Source organism: Agelaius tricolor, unplaced genomic scaffold (genome assembly GCF_023055355.1).
Source record: "Agelaius tricolor isolate 1412-34295 unplaced genomic scaffold, bAgeTri1.0.p SCAF_5, whole genome shotgun sequence".
Lineage (NCBI taxonomy): Eukaryota > Metazoa > Chordata > Aves > Passeriformes > Icteridae > Agelaius > Agelaius tricolor.
The window spans coordinates 25,540-45,529 of NW_027269265.1; the positions used below are offsets into that span (position 1 = coordinate 25,540).

Below are 19,990 nucleotides of genomic sequence, written 5' to 3' on the forward strand. Positions count from 1 at the left end.
CAACTCTTCATATTACTGACATAGATTTAGATTTCAATTTCTATCCATAGTTTCGTCATTTCTCTTTCTAGACTTATGATAGATTTCTATCTTAAGATTCACATTTCTATAATACTTCTATTATTTCAAATAAAACCCCTGCCTCTAACCAAACAAAAACCAAAGACACCCCTTTATCTAAACCATATTTAAAACTCTAAAAATCATCTCATTTTTCATCATTCTCTTCACATTTACTTTTATAATTTTTATTCATTACATTTGTAGCTATTAAACATACTCGAGCGAATACCTTTTAATAGAATAATACATATATAGTATTTTTATATCCTAGATATTCTTTTACTTCTATTTCTTTATATTCAATATTTAGAGAGATCGGTATACGCGTTATATATTTGGAGATCTGGATTTTTATTTTTATATTATTTCTATCTAGAAAAAAAACCCCAGCCTATAACCTAATAAAAAAATCCCAAAGAATCCCCAATTCCTTTTAACTCTATCTAAATATTTTTATATTTACAACCGATCTTTAGATATCTTTGTATACATATACAATAGACTATCATTTCTATAGATTAGCATCTGTTACAATAATATACTATATAGTATAGTTTTATGTGTTTATCTATTTGTTTTCTATATTTATGTTTACCACTATCATTTTATATTTGGTTTTATATTGATATTTATTTCTACTTTAATTAATCTATATATTAGACCGTATCAATTCATTAACCCAACGCATCAGAACCACACAAATACCGCACCTTCGGCAGCACCGGTACGCAGCCCACGCTCATCCCATCGCAGCGTATCCAAACCAAACCTATTTCTAGGACTAACAGAACAAAGACCCCACAACATTTAACCCTAAGAAAAACTCAAATCAACCGAACTGTCAAGACATTTGAAATCCCACTATAACTAGCCCAAAAGCTCCGTACATTCTCATCATAAACTTCCTCCTCAACCAATGGCTCAAAACCCCAAAAAACTCAGATACACATGGAAAATGACAGAACTGCTAGTCAAAACAAACACCCATGAAAAATTAAATCCAACCAACTCACTAAACTCAAAACCCTACAACTGACCCTAAACATTACTAAAAAAAGCCCCCAAAGCTCTACCTTGAGGCTAACTCACAAATAATAACCAATCATCTAGAAAGGTTATCTTCCAAATTTTAAAACAACTCATTAAAAGCATGAAAATAAAAAAAATCGAAACTATTAAAATACTAAAAAATATCACTACCCAAATTGAAAGACACATTGCCTCTAGAAACCCACCGTCAACAAACGCCCCTGTCCCCCAAAAGAAAACCAGAAACAAAACAGCAAAGCAGAAAGAAATCGGAACTTAGGAACGCTAAAACCAGAACGTTCAAGAAGTTCCACCATATCCCTGATCGTACACCGACTACAAACAACGTGAAACGATACAAACAATTCTTAAAGACCGCCTTAAAACCACTACATTAAAAACCCTTTCACCAATTCAAAACTGCATTGAACAAAAGCCATCTCATAAATTAACACCCAAAACTCCAGCAGCCCAGCTGGCCCTACCAAATCTCTCTGTTGATACACACAGTAAACAAAACCAAAATCCCAGGAATGCCTATCAGAAGTCTAGGAAAGAAACCTCTTGAAATTTATCCTACCTCAAATACAAACCAACCCGTCCAGAAAGTTAGCTTCACTCAAAAAAACTATTTACACAGAGGTAATAAGACCAAGAAATAAAACAACACACCATATAACGAACCACCAACGAATACAACAGCGAAGGAAAAAAAAAACCCCACGTTTTTTTCTTTTTTTTTATTTCAACTAGCTTCCTTTATTAGCTAGAACCAAAGATTTTGCCAGGGCTGTAACAACAACAACAACTTCTTTTTCTTCTTCTCCTTCTGAAATGTCCCTTCTCCTTCCCAAATTCCTTACAACTTCTGCGTTTGAATCCAAGCCAAAAGCAAAATTCGTGCACTTGTGAGTCCGGTGCTCCTGTCAGATTCTGTCTCCCTCCACATCTTCTTACACTTTCAGTCTGAACGCTGTCCTGCCCTGATGAGTTTGACAGAAGAATTGGCACATGTTAAGAGAGCATTTCCCTCCCTCCCTCCCTCCCTCCCTCCCCAGAGCTGGTTTCCTTAGCGCATTTCAATCGATCCCAGGCCCGCAATGATGCGCGCTCTGCCGGAAAGGGGAAACACGTGCTAGTGAACAGCAGCTCAGAAACAATTCTTTTCTAATGTTACCTGCTCTACTTGACTGCTCGCTAACACAAGTCTCATTTTACCATTGCAGGGAGAAGGCTGTAGGAAAACGTCTGATGAGCAGCCACAAAAGGCCTCGCTCCCTGCTACACAGCCTGCAACAACCTCGGCAGAGCGGAGCAGCCAAATCACCGCACTCTCCTTGCCGTGGGCAAGGGTAGAAGATGACTGGGGGAGGCACATAAAAAGAAGGGAAACGCTCCTATAAATGCACAGCCATTTGCTTTCAGAAGCCCAGAGTTCAGGATCTTCTCTAGGAAGCCAGACGTGACATGATATTTCTAAGATTTTCTTCTTCATCGAAGGAAATGTACGTACATACACACTCTTACAAACGTACCTACGGTTCTGGGGTTTTTTTTCTTCTGAAGCTCCAAGAATGATTTCCCACCTTGATTCATTCAGAAGAAACGGCCCCTGTGACTCAGGTCAGAAGGGCGGCCTGCGTTTTTGATCACGACGGCTTTTGGCTTTACCCTGTGAGCAGGAGCAGCCAGAGCTGAGGCTCAGCAGAGGCTGACCCCGGCCAGCCCCTTCCTCCCTTCCCTGTGTGTCACAATGACTTCCAGGCAGAAGGATGCAAAGCAGGTTTGTGTCTTTTCTCTTCAGTGCCAAGAGGTAAAAGATGTAGGCTTTGAAATAACTAATGACCCTCTCTTGGAACTCTCCCAAGGACAGTTTGAAAGCAAAGACAGAAGATTGCTGCTAAATCCATATGGGATAAGGATGAGAGCAGCAAGGATCCGAGGCCAGCAGCGTTGCCAGGCAGTGTCACGTCCCTGCCACCTCGTGACAAGGCACACAGCTGCAAAGCCCCAAAGCCTGCAAGCCCTGCAGCTGCCGCACGGATGGACCTGGTTCCCTTCCCAGGTGCCCAGAGGGACACCTGAGGGCAGGTGTCGTCCCCCGCCCCCTGAGGGCGCACCCAGAGCCCCGGGCAGGGACGGAGTCACTGACGGCTCTCTGGGGACGAGACCCTCCCTGCAGGTGACACCGGCTTGTCCTCTCCCTGTGGCACAGGGACCTCCAGGCTCTAGGACCAGCCTCATTTTGTCAGCATCCAGGTGCTGTGCTAGAGCCAGAGGGGTCAAGGCTTTCCAGAACCATAGGATCCGTAGCATCCTTGCGGTTGGAAAAGCCTTCTAAGGACATCGAGCCCAGCTGCTGCCCCCCCAAATCAGGTCCCTAAACACCACATCTTGACATCCTTGACATGTCTCCAGGCATGGGGACTTCCCTGGGCTCCTATGCCTGAGCACCCTTTCAGTGAAAAAATTTTCCCTCCAATCCAATCTAAGCCTTCCCTGCTGCAAGTTGAGGCCATTTCCTTTTGCCGTGTCACTTCTTACCTGGGAGACCTCGGTACTTCAACCTTACCTGCTCCTTCCCTAGGCGGTCTCTGGCTTGGCCGGAGGAGGAGAGGAGGAACACTCCCACCACAGGAATGGCAGCTCAGGAGGTCCCACACCAAGGCCAGGGGGAGCAGCCGTCCTCGCCAGAGCTCGCACGTCCCTTCTTCTCAGAGATTGGCTCTGCTTTTCCTCCTGGGCAGATCTCTGCTGAGTGCTTCACAATTGCCTGTTTGGAGGAGGGGGGGAAAAGAGGTTAGCCAAGTTTTTTATCCAGACTTAGCTGCTGGCTTTGCCTCCTCCTGACTTCCTTCTGCTAGGAAAACAGCTGCCTTTGGACTTCTAGGGGCAACTTGCACGTCATGCCTGAAAAGGAACTACAGAAAAGCGCCTCATTTATAAAGCCTCAGCCAAGAAGACAGATGCAGCTGCAGCTTCGCCATGCCCACTGCCTGCAGAGCCGGCAGGCACCAGGCCAGCTCTGCTCCTCCTTCAAGTTGTTCCCAAAGCTGCTGGAAGAACTGAAGGCTACTTTGGCCTTCCATTGCTCGGCTTGTCCCGAGAAAGAGCTTTGAGTGTTGTTACCCCTCCAGAAAGGAAGGGCCTTTCTGTCTCACACGCTCGGTGACACAAGGCCACGCAGCCTCTGCTCCAGGTGGGAAGGGCTTCCTTCCTCCTCTGGCACCCGGCTGGCACAGGGCACAGGTTGCTCAGAGGTCCTGGGGCTGCCGCCCCATCGCTGCAAGTGTTCAAGGCCCGTCGGTGCTCTGCGATGAGGCTCTGAGCAAGCTGCTCGATGGAAGCACGTCCCTGCCCACGGCGGCAGCAGCCTTGGAATGAGGTGATCTTTAGAGCCCCTTGCAACCTGAATTCTTCCATGATTCTGGGAACTGAAAAAAGCGGGGAAAGAAATCTGTAAAGGTCACTAAATGCATCCAAGCACATCCCCAAGGATCCAATCCTCAGCAGCCCATGCAAGGCAAGGTCAGAGCTCTCTGCCCACCGAGGACACGGCAAGCAGCACGGACCTTTCTCCCACTCTCCAGCACGGAGAAGTGGGAAGCCAGAGGGAGTCCGTCTGTTTACAGACACCGGAGGGCGGCGGGACGGGGCGGGGGGGGACGTGGTGGGCGGTCTTACCTTGCAAAGCTGGCGGCAGAAAGGGCGGGCAGCGCCGCCGCCCCGCCGGGATTTTCCGGCCCGCCGTCGCTTCCGCCGCCTGGAGAGGCGCGTGCGCGGGCTCGGGGGGGGTGCAGCCCCGTTCCCGTTCCGACAGCGTTCGCCCGCCCCCGCTCGCTGCCCCCGGCCCGCGGAGCGCTGCGACCGCGCCTCCGCCGCCCGCCGAAAGCGGCCCCGCCGGGCCGCCCCCCACCCCCCCGGCCATTCTTCTCAGCCATCGTGTCCCTTTTGCACTCCTGAACGTCTTTCACCCCTCCCGGCCATTTACGAGCCCGCCCCGCCCGCCGCTCGCTCCCGCCCCGCCCGCCCCTCGCTCCCGGCCCGCCCGCCCCTCGCTCCCGCCCCTCGCCCTTGCCTCGCTCGGCAGCCGCGTCCTTGCCCCGCCCCCGGCAGCCAGCGGCGAGGGGCAGGGCGCTGGCTCGGGGGGCTGCAGTACCGGGCTCTGGCCACAGGGCGGCAGACTCCCGGGTCCCCGATATCCCCGCCCTTTTGGCCGCCATTTTGAGAAGGTCAAAAAAAAAAAATCCCGCGACATTGGTGACACGCCACTCCCAACATGGCGGCCAAGAGAGGACCCTCCCCCTCGGGCGAGAGAGGCGGTTACTCACATGCCGGTCAGAAACACGCCAAAATACGCCCGCCCGCGGCGCCGCTGACCACACAGCCCGTGTCGGGCACACCTGAAACGAGAGAGAAAATCCCGCCGAGGCCGCGCCGGCGTCGGTGTTCCGTGCAGGCAGTCGGCATAGACACACCGGGGTCCTCCGCTTTCCCGCCCTTTTGGCCGCCATTTTCAGAAGGTCAAACAAACTCCCGCGACAGTGGTGACGCGCCACTCCCAACATGGCGGCCGAGAGAGGACCCCCCCCCCCCCCCCCTCGGGCGAGAGAGGCGGTTACTCACATGCCGGTCCAAAACACGCCAAAATACGCCCGCCCGCGGCGCCACTGACCACACAGCCCGTGTCGGGTACACCTAAAACGCCACAAAAATCCCGCCGGGACTGCGCCGGTGTCGGTGTTCCGTGCAGGCAGTCCGCATAGACACACCGGGGTCCTCCGCTTTCCCGCCCTTTTGGCTGCCATTTTCAGAAGGTCAAACAAACTCCCGCGACAGTGGTGACGCGCCACTCCCAACATGGCGGCCGAGAGAGGACCCCTCGGCCGAGAGAGGCGGTTACTCACATGCCGGTCAGAAACACGCCAAAATACGCCCGCCCGCGGCGCCGCTGACCCCACAGCCCGTGTCAGGTACACCTGAAACGCCACAAAAATCCCGCCGGGACTGCGCCGGCGTCGGTGTTCCGTGCAGGCAGTCCGCATAGACACACCGCCGGGGGCCCTCCGTTCTTCCGCCCTTTTCGCCGCCATTTTCAGAAGGTCAATCAAACTCCGCCACGCGCCACGCCCAAGAGGGCTGCCTGGCGGCGGCGCCGGGCTGCAGTACCGCGCTCTGCCCACAAGGCGGCAGCACTGCCGCCCACCCCAGCCGGGGGCGCCGCGCGCCTTGGGCCTGCGGGCGGCCAAGGCGGCAAAAAAGAACAGGGGCCATCCCCCCCAAAAACTCCTCGAAAAATAAATGCCAAAAACCTGCCTCTTACCAAACAAGAACCAAATAAGCCCCCTTTCTTTCATGCCTTCTTGAAATAAATTTGATAGTTCTAGTTTTTCTAGTTCTATTCACACGCATATTTAGACCGGACAGTGATGTGTTACGTCGTTTATACCATCTATTATGCCTATTCCTATTATCTGTATTTATTCATACTTTGTGGTTTTAGCAATATCATTATATATTGATTGTATATTTCTCGACTTCCATTTAGATTTCTATCATACTTTTATTCTTCCAAAAAAAAATCCCATCTCTAACCAAACAAATACCAAAAAACCCTTCTTTTCAACTCTATTGAAATAGTTTTATATTTAGAGCTTGCATAATTATATTCACTTTTATAGTCACCGTTTATACTGATGCATTCCATTCATCATTACATAGCACATATCTATTATTCACATCATAGAGATAAATCATTATTTTTATCATGTACCAAATCTACTGCTACAACTTCTTTTTTCTAATAGTTTCAATTTTTATATCCATCTTGATGTATTCATGAGATCTTTTTACAAGTAGATTTCTACCTTTCTATCATTTGTATTTGTAGCTTTTATAATAAAACCCCTGCTTTTGCCAAGTAAAAAACAAAACCATCCTTTCTTTTAAACTACTTTTAATAATGTTGTTGTATTTACAGTTACCATATCTATAATGTTTTACATATTATATCATAGCGATGTACTAGATTTATAGCTGTTTCCTATAATATACCATCATAAGATATATACGGTATCGCTTGTATTACGTGTTGTATGGATTTATGTCACTTTACATTTACAATCCTTTAATAATTTGATATATATATATATATCTGCATAGATTCGCAACACATTTCTAGATTTAAAATTTCCTTTGAGCTGTGTTTATATTTAGCATCTCTATTGATATATCTATCAACATACACAATGCTCTTTGAAAAATACAATATCTTATTGGAATATATCATGACTTAAGTTACCTGTTAAATTTTAAATAGAGATCGAATAGATCAAAATAAAAGTTGATTCCCATTTCTACACATCTACTCGTTTTGTTTAAAGATAGCTATCCTTAGAATTTTACATTTAAAATCCAATTCCTAAATGCAATGACAAAACAAACAGCATCGAATTCCCACCAATGTCTTCCAAAACCATCAAGATACCTCCACCAGCCAAACGACTGCCAGCGAAAAAAACACACAACACTCTTTTCACTAACAGTTCTCATCACAGCAGAAAAATGGAACCAAACGAAAAGAAAACCCTGGAGAAACACACGCAGCAAATCACAAAAACCTCTAAAAAAACCCAAACCAACTCGCTCAACTCCAATCAGTGCCACTGACCCTGAACGTTATTTTAAAAATTAACCGAAGTTCTACATCTACACTAACTCAAAGAATAAGCAATACTCTGTCAAAAGAACTTTAGAAAGCGAACTAATGAACGAAATAGAAAAAAACCAAAAAATCTCAACCACTAAAAAATAAGAAAATAACTACCCAAAAAAAAAAACAACCCTACTTAAAAAGACCCACCATATAAATACCCACGTTCCCAAAAATAAAACTGATCAATAACCACCAAATACGTCAAAGGACAACAAGAAACGAAAAGAAAAAAAAAAAAAAAGAAAAAAAAAAACCAAAAGAAAATACATTTGTAAAACAAAAGTCCCCCAAACCAAAGCAACTTTAATTTACATCAAAAAATTATTCCCAACTGAAGAATAAACGCATAGAGCCTCATTCGATCAAAATAAAAATACCACCCAGAAATAAACACAAAGCCGAAAGAGAAACGTAACCATTGACAAGATCTCCCAAAGGATCCGTCACAATAAAACGTACACTACAATCAAGCAAACCAAAGAAATAAAAGCCCTGGAAGACGAGAAACACAAACGCAATTAGAGAGATTTTAAAAACCCCGCTGCTATTAACGACACGACGCCACCTCGAACCCACCGAAACAAACGCTACACGCCCACGCTAATAAAAGCCACCGCGACAGAGTTAAAATCCGAGCCGCTGCTTCACGCAACGACCCGTAGAAACCATTGCACGCCTTTAAAAGCAGAATAGCCCGGCAAAAAAAAATATCCGACTACAGAACTCGATTCAAACCAAACCTTTATCGTCACCACCCGAAGAACCGAGAACCGTACCGGTCAGGAAGAACGCCATAGCCCTTAGCGCACACCCACTGCGACCAGAACAAACCCGTGCGATCGATCCCTACAAAGCCACCTCCGAACCACGACACCCCAGAACTTGCGGCAGCCCAACCCCGCGCTGCCGGCCCCGGACGGAGCGCGGCTCCCGGCGGCAAAGCGGCTCCTCCGGCGGCTGCTCCGGCGCGCAGGGGCGGCACCGCCCCGGAGACCCCCCCGCCCCCGCCCGCTCCCCCTGCCCGGGGGGCCCCGGCGGCGCCCGAGCCCCGCGCCCGGAGCGGACAGAGCGGCCGGCACCGGCCGGGCCGGCGCAGCAGCGCCCGCGCCGCCTCTGCCGCCCTTGGCCGGCCCGGCGCCAGCTGCCCTCGGCTCCGCACGGCGGCTCGCACCGGCAAAGCGGCTCCGCCGCTGCCGCGCCAAATTCCCCGTGCGCCTCGGCACCCGCCCGGCCCGGGCCGGCAGCGCTCCCGAGCGGCAACGCTCCGGCCCGGGCCGCGGCCACAAGAAGCGCCCTCAAATGCAGCGGCACAGCCCGACTGCAGCCCTGCAAACGCCGCCAGAGCTGCGGCTTCCCGCAACTCAACCCCGAAACTGACGCCGCGGGCGGCGCTCACCTCGCTTCAACAAGGGCAAAGAAATGGCTTCTCCCCTTCAAGTTCATCCCCTAGGAGAGCAGAAAAGAAGGGGCTTTCCTCCAATGAAATCCTTCAAGCCATGTGCAAAGGGGGATTTTGACCTCCATTCAAACCCTTGCAAAGGAGGGACACCAGCGCTGTCCCCTCCATTTAAACCTTAGGATGATGAAAATGGGCTGGCTACCTTCCAATCAAAGCCATCCGATGACAACAATACTTTGCCCATTCCCGTTCAAATGGAACGCAGGGATTCCCTGTCACCCCTGGGATACCCCTAACAGCCGGGAAAAGGCAGCTTTTCCTTCAACCGACATCCTTGGAACCGCAAGCGAAAGCGGATCCCCCCCAGTTCCAACACAGACAATATTAGGAGAGTAGCTGCTTGCCTCTCCTTCATTTCTTTTGTCTTCACAAGCTCCCTTTTTGTTCCTGGGGAAGCGGGGAGGGGGGACTGCCAAGATCCAATTGAAAAGGGAAAGGACCAAAGTCCCCGCTCCAAATCCACACGCGCTCACCCGTTCGGCTGCTGCTTCCCGGCACAAAGATTCGTCCCTCGGCACCTCCTTGAAGCGATGCTCCGCGGATCCAAGCGCGTATCCAGGTGTTCGCCCAGACGCTGCCAGAAGCTCTCGCAGTCCTTCCATGAGACAGCCCCGGGAGCCCCCCCATGAACCCCTCTACTCAGCAGCTCCATGCAAAAGGGAGCTGAAGCGAAGCCTCCCCCTAAAACAGCCTCGCACCCCCCCCCCCCCCCCCCGGCAGGAGCCGGCCCCTCATCATCCTCACAGCTCACACCTGGCGCTGCTCCGAGCCCCCCATCATCCTCACAGCTCACACCTGGCGCTGATGCCACTCTCCAACAGCGCCTCTCCCCGTCCAGCACACAGCCCGCTTCTCACAGACACAGAGCCAACAGAAATCTGCTCCGGGTGCTGGCTGTTCTTAGTCCGTCTGCTTCCACAATTCAGACACGGACGTGCGCTGATGGCACTGAGGGAAAGCTTTCCAGTGCACAAAACTGTCATTCTGGTAGCACGCTTTGAGACGCCTGCAGAAAAAGCAGAATCAGCGCCGCCTCCTAAGAGCCCTGCTGAGGAACCCCGCCCTCCTTGGGACACCCCCAATGCAGCAGAGCTCGAAAAACGAGGGCAAAAGTCAAGCTTGGAGTGGAAAAAGACAATAGAAATACAGCAGCCTTTCAAGAAAGCCTTCACACAGTAATAGTGGGAGCCGGTCACGTTTCTTCTTTCCTTGCTCTCTGGAATGACATCAATACGAAGTAAAAAACCCACACGAAACACAAGGCAGAGCTGGGATTTGACACGTCTTCCTTTTGGCTCTCGGGATGACAAGCGCCTCTTCCGGGACTGCGACACGCTTTGGGCGCTGGCAGAGAACGGAGGCAAAAGGTGCCAGAGAGCCCTTTCTATCGCCTTCAGCCCCTGCAGCTGTTCTGAGGGTTCCAGGGCACAGCTCGGTCCGTTCCTAGATCAAAACCTCACGGCAATATCTTCAGAACTACTACGCATCTCCAGTCGGAACCTTCTACATTCCTGTAAACAAATGAGTGCATAGAGAGGGTTTCTCCCCAGCTGAGTTTAGAGACCAATTCCTATTCTTTAGCAATACCTAGAAAACCGAATGCCTTGCCAGGTTTTAGCATCCTACACCCACTCACCCCTCCCTGTGCATTTGGTGGCAGCTTTGGGTCCCTCTGGGGGACGGCACCCAGCGTGACCCCCGCCCCTCGCCCGCCCCCCACCTGCTCCTGCACCGCCGTGGGGCTCCCTCTCCCGGGCACCTTGGGCTGCCCCCAACGGCATCAGAGCCCCGAGTCTTCACCCCGCCTTTCCCTGACCCCCAAAGAAGGCTCCGAACGAAGCCGACTGCCCCGGACAGCAGCGCAGCGCTTCCCCCAAGCCCTTCCCACACGTGCATGGCCCCAGCAAGGGATTCTGCTGCAACAAGAAAGGGGGGGCAGCCCCCAGAAGGCTTGAGGTTCCTGCCCAGCCTCGCTGTCACGGGCCAGGGGCAGCGAGAGAGGGAGCGGCACAGACGGCGGGGACGGCCCGGCACGGAGCGGGGGCCGCTCTCAGCGCGATGCCGGCAAAGCCGCAGCTCCGGCGCTGTCGGCCGCGCTGCTTGAGCGGCACGGGGGGATCCGCCGAGAGCCTCCGGCCCCGCGCGGGGACTCCCGCAAGGGCCCAGGGGCGCCGGGCTCCGGCCCTCGGGGCTTTATTCTCCGGCAGCCCGAGCCCCGCGGCTGCGGGGCAAAGAAGGAAAGGGGGCACGGGAAGAGAGGAGCGAGAGCAGGGCACGACAAAGGGCGGCGAGGGAGCTCGGGCTGTGCAGGAAAGCGGCACGGGAAGGGAAAGCCCGGGACGAGGGTACACGGAGGCTGGGCACAGGAAGGAGAGAGGGGGAACAGAAGGGAGTAGCGGGCTAGGGACAGGACAGGAAGGAGCCGGCTTTGCGGGGGGAGAGGGAATGGGGGAAAGGGAGCGAGAGAAGGCGAAGACGGGGAGAAGGAAGGAGGGCTAGAGAGAGGGACAGGCGGGGAAGCCTCCCAGAGCCCCGGCTGCACCCCGAGCCCGGCCCGGCGCCTCGCCCTGCCCGGGATGCTGCGGCGCTCGGCGGAGCTCGGCTCGCTCCGGAGACGCTCGGCTCCAGTCGGCTCTTGGCGCCTCAACTCGGCTCTTGGCGCCTGCATTCGCCTCTTCGGCCGAGCTCGCCTCGCTTCGGCCCAACTCCCAGCCGCTCTGTGCCTTCGGCGCGCCTCGGCTCCGCTCGCCTCGCCTCGGCTCCCCGACGGCGGGCGGGCAAGCGCCGCCGCCTCCCGTTCAGCTCGCCCGGCTCGGGGCTCTCCCGCTGCCGCGTCCCGCGGGCGGCCCGGCCACGGCGCGGACACGACCGGGAGCGCGGGCTCGGGCAGGAGCTCATTAGGCTGGGAGCGCACTGGCGCTAAGCAGCGCGCACGAGAGCAGCAGGCTCGCTTCGCCTGAGCTCGGCTCGCTTCGCTTCAGGCAGCCTCGGAAGCCTCGCCTCGGTTCGCTCGAGGCCGTCAGGGTCGGCCGCTCTCGCCTTGCTTCGGCCGAGCTCGTGCGATTCCCCCGAAGGCGGCGGCGTTCGGTTGTGGTTTTAGAAATATCCTCCTCTATCGATTGGATCTCTCTACAGTTAGATTTATATTTCTAGAATACTTCTATTAATCCAAATAAAAACCCCATCTCTAACCAAATAAATACAAGAAAACACCTTCTTTTAAACGGTATGGAAATATTTTTATACTTTGTATAGTTAGACTCACATTTATATTTATCGTTTCTTTTGATGCAATCTATTAATAATTATCTATAATATCTATAAAATTCTAGACATGTATTTAAAGTATTATCTATATTATGTATCGTATCTACTGCTGCAACTGATTTTTTCTTCTAGTTTTAAACTTTCTCTGTATGTATTTATGATATCTTTCTAGACTTAGATTTCTACCTTCATATTCTTTGTATTTATCATTTTTATCATCAAAACCCTGCCTATTGACAAGTAAAAAAAACCGCTTTCTTTAACGATCTAAAAAATATTTTTATACTTATAATTTTCATATTTCTATTTCTAATTTGCTCTCTAGTACGTGATAACATACCTGCTCCTGCACCGCAGTGGGGCTCCCTCTCCTGGGCACCTCGGGGTGCCCCCAACGGCATCAGAGCCCCGCGTCTTCACCCCCCCCCCCCCCCCCCCTTTTCCTCTAGTTAGAAACTACACTGGAACTTTTTTCTGGAAACAAAGACATGACCTAAATCCTCTCCCCATGTCCTAGACAGATAGATGTTCAGTTCTTAGTTGACTGGGCAGCAGTTTCTTCAATAGAATGATAAACAATATGGAAAGGTTTTAGCTACAAGCAAATAGGCAAATCGGAACAAGGTCCTGGTGGCCAGCCACTGCAGTTCTTTTGAAGCAATTTTTTAAACAATCAAATACTGATACCACAAAAAATAAAGCAAAAAGCTGACTACTGGCTAAGAAAGAAGGAAAAATTAACTTTGGACGACAACAACAACATTCCAAGGACACAGGCTTTTTTCCAATCTCAGACCTTATTACTACTACCTCTCTTGGGAATTCTCATCGTGGATCCCAAAAGGAATAAATCCCTCAGCGTGTCCTAAAGCACCAAGGAGCTACCTACAAGTGAAGGTGGCTACTTTCAGTGCAGACACAGCTGATGACACAGCAGTGGCACAGTTCCGTGCTGCACAGGGATAGTACTGTCTCCTCTTCTCCAGCAGCTGACTCTCTCCTGCCATGGCTTCTGTAAATGCATCAGAGCACGACCTTAACCACAAACAGGCAAGAAAACACCATCCGAAGTCTTTCATTAAGCAGTACAAGAAGGGTTCCAAGCAGAGACCAACAGAATTTCAAGGAAGCAGTATGCAATTAAACCCCCTCAGATTTGTTCAAGTAGCCGGCAAAATGGAACCATTCAGAAATGACAAAGAAAACCCCCCCAAGTATTTATACAGGAGTCCTTAATGTCAGAAAGGGGATGACAGGTTATGTTCAGATAAGATGAATGTTTATTTGGATCTATAAATAAACTTCTCTCGTGGTCCTTTGCCAAAAAATAGAACCTACAAGTGAACACCTACACCTGCCTCAAGAGACCTAACGAGCCCCTGGCAGCCACCGGCATCAAAGCGCAGTGGATGTTTCTAATCCAGGCTAAGGAGAACAATGTCACCTTTTGTTCTCTCCAGTTTGTTTCCTCTGCAGTCCTAGCTGCTTCTTATGATTTTTACAGTCTCTGTATCTTCTCGGGCAGCGCTGAGTCTGACGACCGGGATACGAGAGTCCTTCCCTGCCCTACGGAGAGAACCAGGAAAAAAAGTTCAAAAAAGAACAGGGCAGTTTGAAGTTAATACCTCCGACGAGAAGCAGCACCCGACAAACAGAGCAACGGTGAACAAAGCGTGACACCTCCCTGGGGACAGAAGACTTACAAACTCTCCGGGATTTACAATTCCAGTAACCAAGCCCTTCAGCACAGCAGCCAAGTGTCCCATCAGGTGGTGCTGCACCAAAGCACGATCCGAGAGGTTCCAAAGAGTGAAATGCACGTTACTGTCCAAAGACGTAAAATCTTGCAAAATAACAAAACTACAATAGATCTAAACTACAGGGCAAGAGTACAAGTGTTAGCTTGTGGAGCTGGAACCATCCAGGTGAGCAACTGCTAACTGGATCCTCAACAGACTTGGAGGAACCCTTCAGGATACAGAAGGGTTTTCCCCAGAAATTGCACAGGCCGAGTTTTGATAGAAGTACACTTGCCAGATGCTCAGAAACGTCACCCATCCTCCTCCGGGTGTCCTGAGAGAGCTGCGAATGGCTCTCACCTGGTTTGAGCTGGTTCTGTAAGGGCTCAGGCTGAATTTCACCAGATGCAACCAAACTGGGCAACACCCAGTGGGACAGAAGGAACCCAAAGCTTGTTTTACCCAAAGCTTGGGTAAGCAGAGCTCCAGCAAATACTGAGGAAACGGACAGAACGGGGTAACAAATAATAAACATACTTTTTTTTTTTTTTTTTTTTTTTCTTTTCAGATGAGCAAAACAATTAAGGAGAAGGTGAAAACCTCACCATGACTGAACATTTCATCACCTGTAAGCTGACCATCCTTAGCATAGAGGACTCCAAATTTAAAATTCACCGATCCCTGGAAAATAAAACCAAATATTATTTGGTGAACAGTCAAACAGAAGACATAAAAATTTGTTTCCTCTAATCTTTGCCTACATCCTACACGTTAGAACATACGTTTTATACCATCTCCTACTACACAATAATTTACCTTTAAACTTTGATAGTATAGCATAAAATCATTAACTTAGACGGGTGATCAATTATGATTAAGTTGGTGCTTCAGGTTATTTTTGCTGTCAGGTTCCAAAAAACATGACTTCTTTTTACTGTAACGAGCAATTGATTTAGAAGTCATCAAAAGCCCATCCAAATACAAAGCCGTATTCACCGGACGGGTCTGTGAGCAAGAAGTAGTTAGGCTTGTACTCACCTCTTGCCCTTCAAGAACCAATAAATCCTGTCAACAAAAACAGCATCTTTAGCCCCCTCCTATTAAAGATTCTACAAGGATGATGCTTTTATTGGTGTTTAGAAGTTTGGATTTGAAATGGCCAGTTCAATGGATAAAGAGACAGTTTAAGTAGTATTAGGTTATTATTATTATTATTCTTATTAGCTACTGGAAGAAACAAACCAGTAGGATCTATACTTAATTACTTCTATTTCCAGGAAATCATAAAGAAAAAGAACCAAACCAAAAAAAGTCACTTCCTACCTTTTGTATCTCAGGATGAAAAATGTCTCTTGGGCTCTTCTCCAGTTTCTCCAGACTCCTGGCACTGAAATGCAAGTGAACGAGTGCTTTATCGGAGGGCAAGTGCACATTCCAACCCCGAACCCCCAACCGATGGCAGTTACAGCGCTTACAAAATGAATCCTTCCCAGAGCCTCTGGGAAATGGAACGGTTTGTGCAACTGCCATTTCTTCCCCAAAATACTAACTCCCAACACTTCCTAAACTGAGTTTGCATTTTAAAAACAGAAATTAGGGAGACTCAGGGTGGAGATCAGGTTGAAATTGATTTCCTTCTAAAGCACAGGGGCTCTGTTCCATCACCCTTCACTTTGGCTCCACACGGAATCACGGGGAGCATTTTAGGAGGGCTCAAGAACCAATTCTATTTCTCTCTTTTTTCTAGTTCTCTCTCTTCCTAAATAATTCAAGGCAAGTCAAATGAAAAAGGACAAGTTCAGCAGCAAATTCACACTTTTCCCCTTTGTCTGCTCAAGAACAGCCTTTAAAACCACTTCTTGCTGCCTTCAACGGTTAAGACTTGCAAAACAGTTTCGCAAGTTTGATAGGTTTATCATAAAAACCACAGAACGCAAGCTCTGAATGACAGGAAAAGGTACACAGGCAAATATCTCAGCTGATGGTGGCTTATTTGTAAACACAGACCTTAATGGAGATTGCACGGAGAATGTTTCAGTGGGACTCTAAGGGAAAAATATTTTCTGAGTACCCTGTAAACAAGAAAAGCTAGGATATATTACAGGACATACCCACGTGTTCTGCATATTCAAATAGGATTATCAATAAAAACACTTAAGAAGGAAGAAAACCAAGGTAATTTTACTCAGCTATATTTACTGCCGATTTAGAGGAAAAAAAAAAAAAAAAAGTGAACCAGAAACGCCTACAGTAGAACTTTAAACCAATTGCTTGGATAAAAGCAGCTCATGGAACATGAAGTAGAAAAAAAGCGAAACCAGTATCAGACCTGCCTATTTTCTTACCATTGCACAAGAAAATCCGACAAGCGGTAGAAAGTCACTGCCTAAAACCGATCCTAGGACGTAACCGAGAACAATGGAGGCATTTGCTAATCTAAACGGAAACCTTTTCCGGACCCTAGTGTCAAATCACACGTTTTGTCTCTCAGCAGCTCGAGGCTGGAGAGCATTTCCCCTGGGGGTCGGGAGGGCAGGGCCACAAGGGGCTGAGTTTGCCGATCGCACCTGTGCCATCAGAAGGATCCAGCCCGGCGCTCCTTGCGCTCGCCATTCTCCGGGCCATCGCTGTGTTTTACTGCTCAGCGATGCCGCTCCATCTGTTTGCGTGGAAGGAAGAGCCACGAGCACTGAGGCACTCAGCAGCCGTGTCATGCCAGCGATGTCGAGCGCTCTCTGCTCGCAAGGCTGAGCCCGCCGCGGAGCCGCCTCCGCAGCCGCTCGTCCGCCCCCGCCCGCAGCAGCGGCAGCGGCCCGAGGGAGACGGCTGCAGCTCGGCGGCTCCCGCGCCTCCGCCAGCCCGAGGGCAGCCGCCGCACAGTGACCGCGGCAGCGCCCGGCGCCGCTCGCCCGGGGCGGCTCCTGCAGCTCCCGGCCCGCGGCAGCAAAGCACCGCCTGGCGCTCCGCCCGAGCTGAGCCCCCGCCACCGGGACCGCTGAGCGAGGCCGAGGCACCGGGCGGACGCCCCTTCCGCGCCGCTCGGCTCCGTGCGGGCGGCCGGACGGAGGCTTCGCCCCTCCAGCGTCGCTGCCGCGGCTCCGTCCCGCGCGGGACAGGCGCCGGGAGCTCCCCGCGCCCAGCCCGCTCCCTCGGCGAGCGGCCGCCTCGGCCCGCCAGCCATTCATATGGCGCGTCGGCCGTTGCGTCAGACGCCGCGCTTTACGGCCGCAGGGCCTGCCGGGAGTTGGAGTCTCGGACTGACAGCCACCGCTCCGTTCTCCGCCACCGGGAGCTGCGCTCCCGCCAGGGGATCAAACGGCTCCTTCGCTCCTGGGCGCGGAAGCACCTTAGGCAGCACCGCCCCTCCCGAATGTCCTTTCTTTTCCACTCCAACTCTTTTTTCTTTTTTTCACTCTGTTTTTCACCCCCTTTTCCACTTTCGCTCTTTCTTTTTCACTCTCACCCTTTTCCTTTTTCATTTTTTTTCTTCCTTTCTCTTCCTCCTTTTTTTTTTCTTCCTTTCCTTTTTCCTTTTCTTTCTTTCTCTCTTTCTTTCTGTCTGTCTTTCTCTATTTCTTTCTCTCTCTCTTTCTTTCTTTCTCTCGCTCTCTTCCTTTCTCTCTTTCTTTCTTTCTGTCTCTCTCTTTCTGTCTCTCTCTCTTTCTTTCTCTCTGTCTCTCTTTCTGTCTCTCTTTCTTTCTTTCTCTCTGTCTCTCTTTCTGTCTCTCTTTCTTTCTTTCTCTCTCTCTCTCTTTCATTCTTTCTCTCTGTCTCTCTCTCTCTCTCTCTCTCTCTGTCTCTCTTTCTTTCTTTCTCTCTCTCTCTCTTTCTTTCTCTCTGTCTCTCTTTCTGTCTCTCTTTCTTTCTCTCTCTTTCTTTCTTTCTCTCTGTCTCTCTTTCTGTCTCTCTCTCTTTCTTTCTCTCTCTCTGTCTCTCTCTCTCTCTCACTCTCTCTCTCTCTTGCTTTCTCTCTCACTCTCTCTCTTTCTTTCTCTCTCACTCTTTCTTTCTTTCTCTCTCTTTCTTTATTTCTCTCTGTCTCTCTTTCTGTCTCTCTCTCTCTTTCTCTCTGTCTCTCTTTCTTTCTTTCTTTCTCTCTTTCTCTTTCTTTCTTTCTTTCTCTCTGTCTCTCTTTCTGTCTCTCTTTCTTTCTTTCTCTCTTTCTCTCTCTTTCTTTCTTTCTCTCTGTCTCTCTTTCTGTCTCTCTTTCTTTCTTTCTTTCTCTCTCTTTCTTTCTCTCTTTCTCTCTCTTTCTTTCTCTCTTTCTCTCTCTTTCTTTCTCTCTTTCTTTCCCTGTATGTCTAATCTTGGATTTCCATTCTGGCTTTAGGATAAAAAAGCAGCAGTAGAAACGTTCAGGCAGTAGAAACGTTCAGCAGTAGAAACGTTCAGGGGAGTGCAAAAAACCCCAAAACGGTAATGATTTTAGGAAAACTATTTCCTCCATGGGAGCCTGAAATTTTCTACAGCTGCAGGTGACATAGAGCTTTTATTTCTTCTTCTAGATAGTTTATACTTAATACTCTATGTATACAGCGCCCCCTGCCGTCTTCATGGGCGCACTGCAGTCACGGCGCCCTTTGCCGCCTGCATGGGCGCACTGCAGGCACAGCGCCCCCTGCCGTCTGTATGGGCGAACTGCAGGCAGAGTGCCGCCGAATGACGTCACCTCGTCGACACGGCGCCCCGCCCCGGCCCCGCCCCCAGCGCCCCTCGGAAAGACCCCAAGGCGTAGCCGTTTTGCCAGCTGCCTGATCAAAATGCCGACACCCACCTCGAGCCCTAGAAACGATTTCCCGCGACGCCGAACCCTGCAGGCGAACCGGAATGCCATCATCGCAATTGAAACGCCACAGAAAAGCTCGTCGGGGCCGCGCCGCCATCGGTGTTCCGTGCAGGCAGTCCGCATAGACACACCGCCGGGGGCCCTCCGTTCTTCCGCCCTTTTGAGAAGGTCAAACAAACTCCGCCACGCGCCACGCCCAAGAGGGCTGCCTGGCGGCGGCGGGCTGCAGTACCGCGCTCTGCCCACAAGGCGGCAGCACTGCCGCCCACCCCAGCCGGGGGCGCCGCGCGCCTTGGGCCTGCGGGCGGCCAAGGCGGCAAAAAAGAACAGGGGCCATCCCCCCCAAAAACTCCTCGAAAAATAAATGCCCCAAAACAACCAGGAAGAAGAAAAAAATCCTCCTGCCTCTAACCTAATAGGATAAAAAAAAAAACAAAAACAAAAAAACAAACCAAACCCAACAATTTCTTTTAAAAAATATGTAAATATTTTTAAAAATAGTTTTTCATATTAATATTCACCTTTCTATTTATAATGCGTATTGATGTATATTTATACATTTCTATTTATAAATAAATTTCTATTCTATATTACATCTCTCCCTAGTACTTAAATTTATTTCTCTATTTTGATACATATTTTTACATAGTAAGTATATATTTGTTAGGATTTTTGCTTCTGTAACGCTTACATTATTTAAAATAATTCCCCTGCCCCTACCCGGATAAAAGCCAAAAAGAACCCCCTTTAATTTCGACTGCATTTAAATTTGTAAAAAAAATTTTTTTTTTTCATCTTTATATCCACATTTATATTTCAAATGTATATTGATGTGTAATGTTTATTTTTACATTTATAATTTCCGATTTTTTATAAGTTTATATTCTCTTTTACATCTGTTCCTATTTCTTCTATTTATTGACATCTTTTTA

At 49.6% G+C, this 19,990-nt stretch overlaps 1 long non-coding RNA gene across 3 annotated transcripts; it reads right to left on the reverse strand.

Annotated features, from left to right (window-relative positions):
* Positions 1 to 350: 350 nt before the first annotated feature.
* LOC139589570 (uncharacterized) lies at positions 351 to 17,413 on the reverse strand. 3 transcript variants are annotated; one of them, XR_011679049.1, is made up of 5 exons: positions 16,840 to 17,413; positions 16,280 to 16,344; positions 15,596 to 15,659; positions 9,740 to 14,953; positions 3,847 to 4,526 (listed from the first exon to the last, which is right to left on the reverse strand). It is a non-coding gene; the product is annotated as an uncharacterized lncRNA (long non-coding RNA). The 3 variants fall into 3 exon arrangements; XR_011679048.1 differs by lacking the exon at positions 16,840 to 17,413 and having other exon boundaries at positions 16,280 to 16,825; XR_011679047.1 differs by lacking the exons at positions 15,596 to 15,659; positions 16,280 to 16,344; positions 16,840 to 17,413 and adding an exon at positions 351 to 2,075 and having other exon boundaries at positions 2,628 to 4,526; positions 9,740 to 15,304.
* Between the last annotated feature and the right edge of the window lie 2,577 nt (positions 17,414 to 19,990).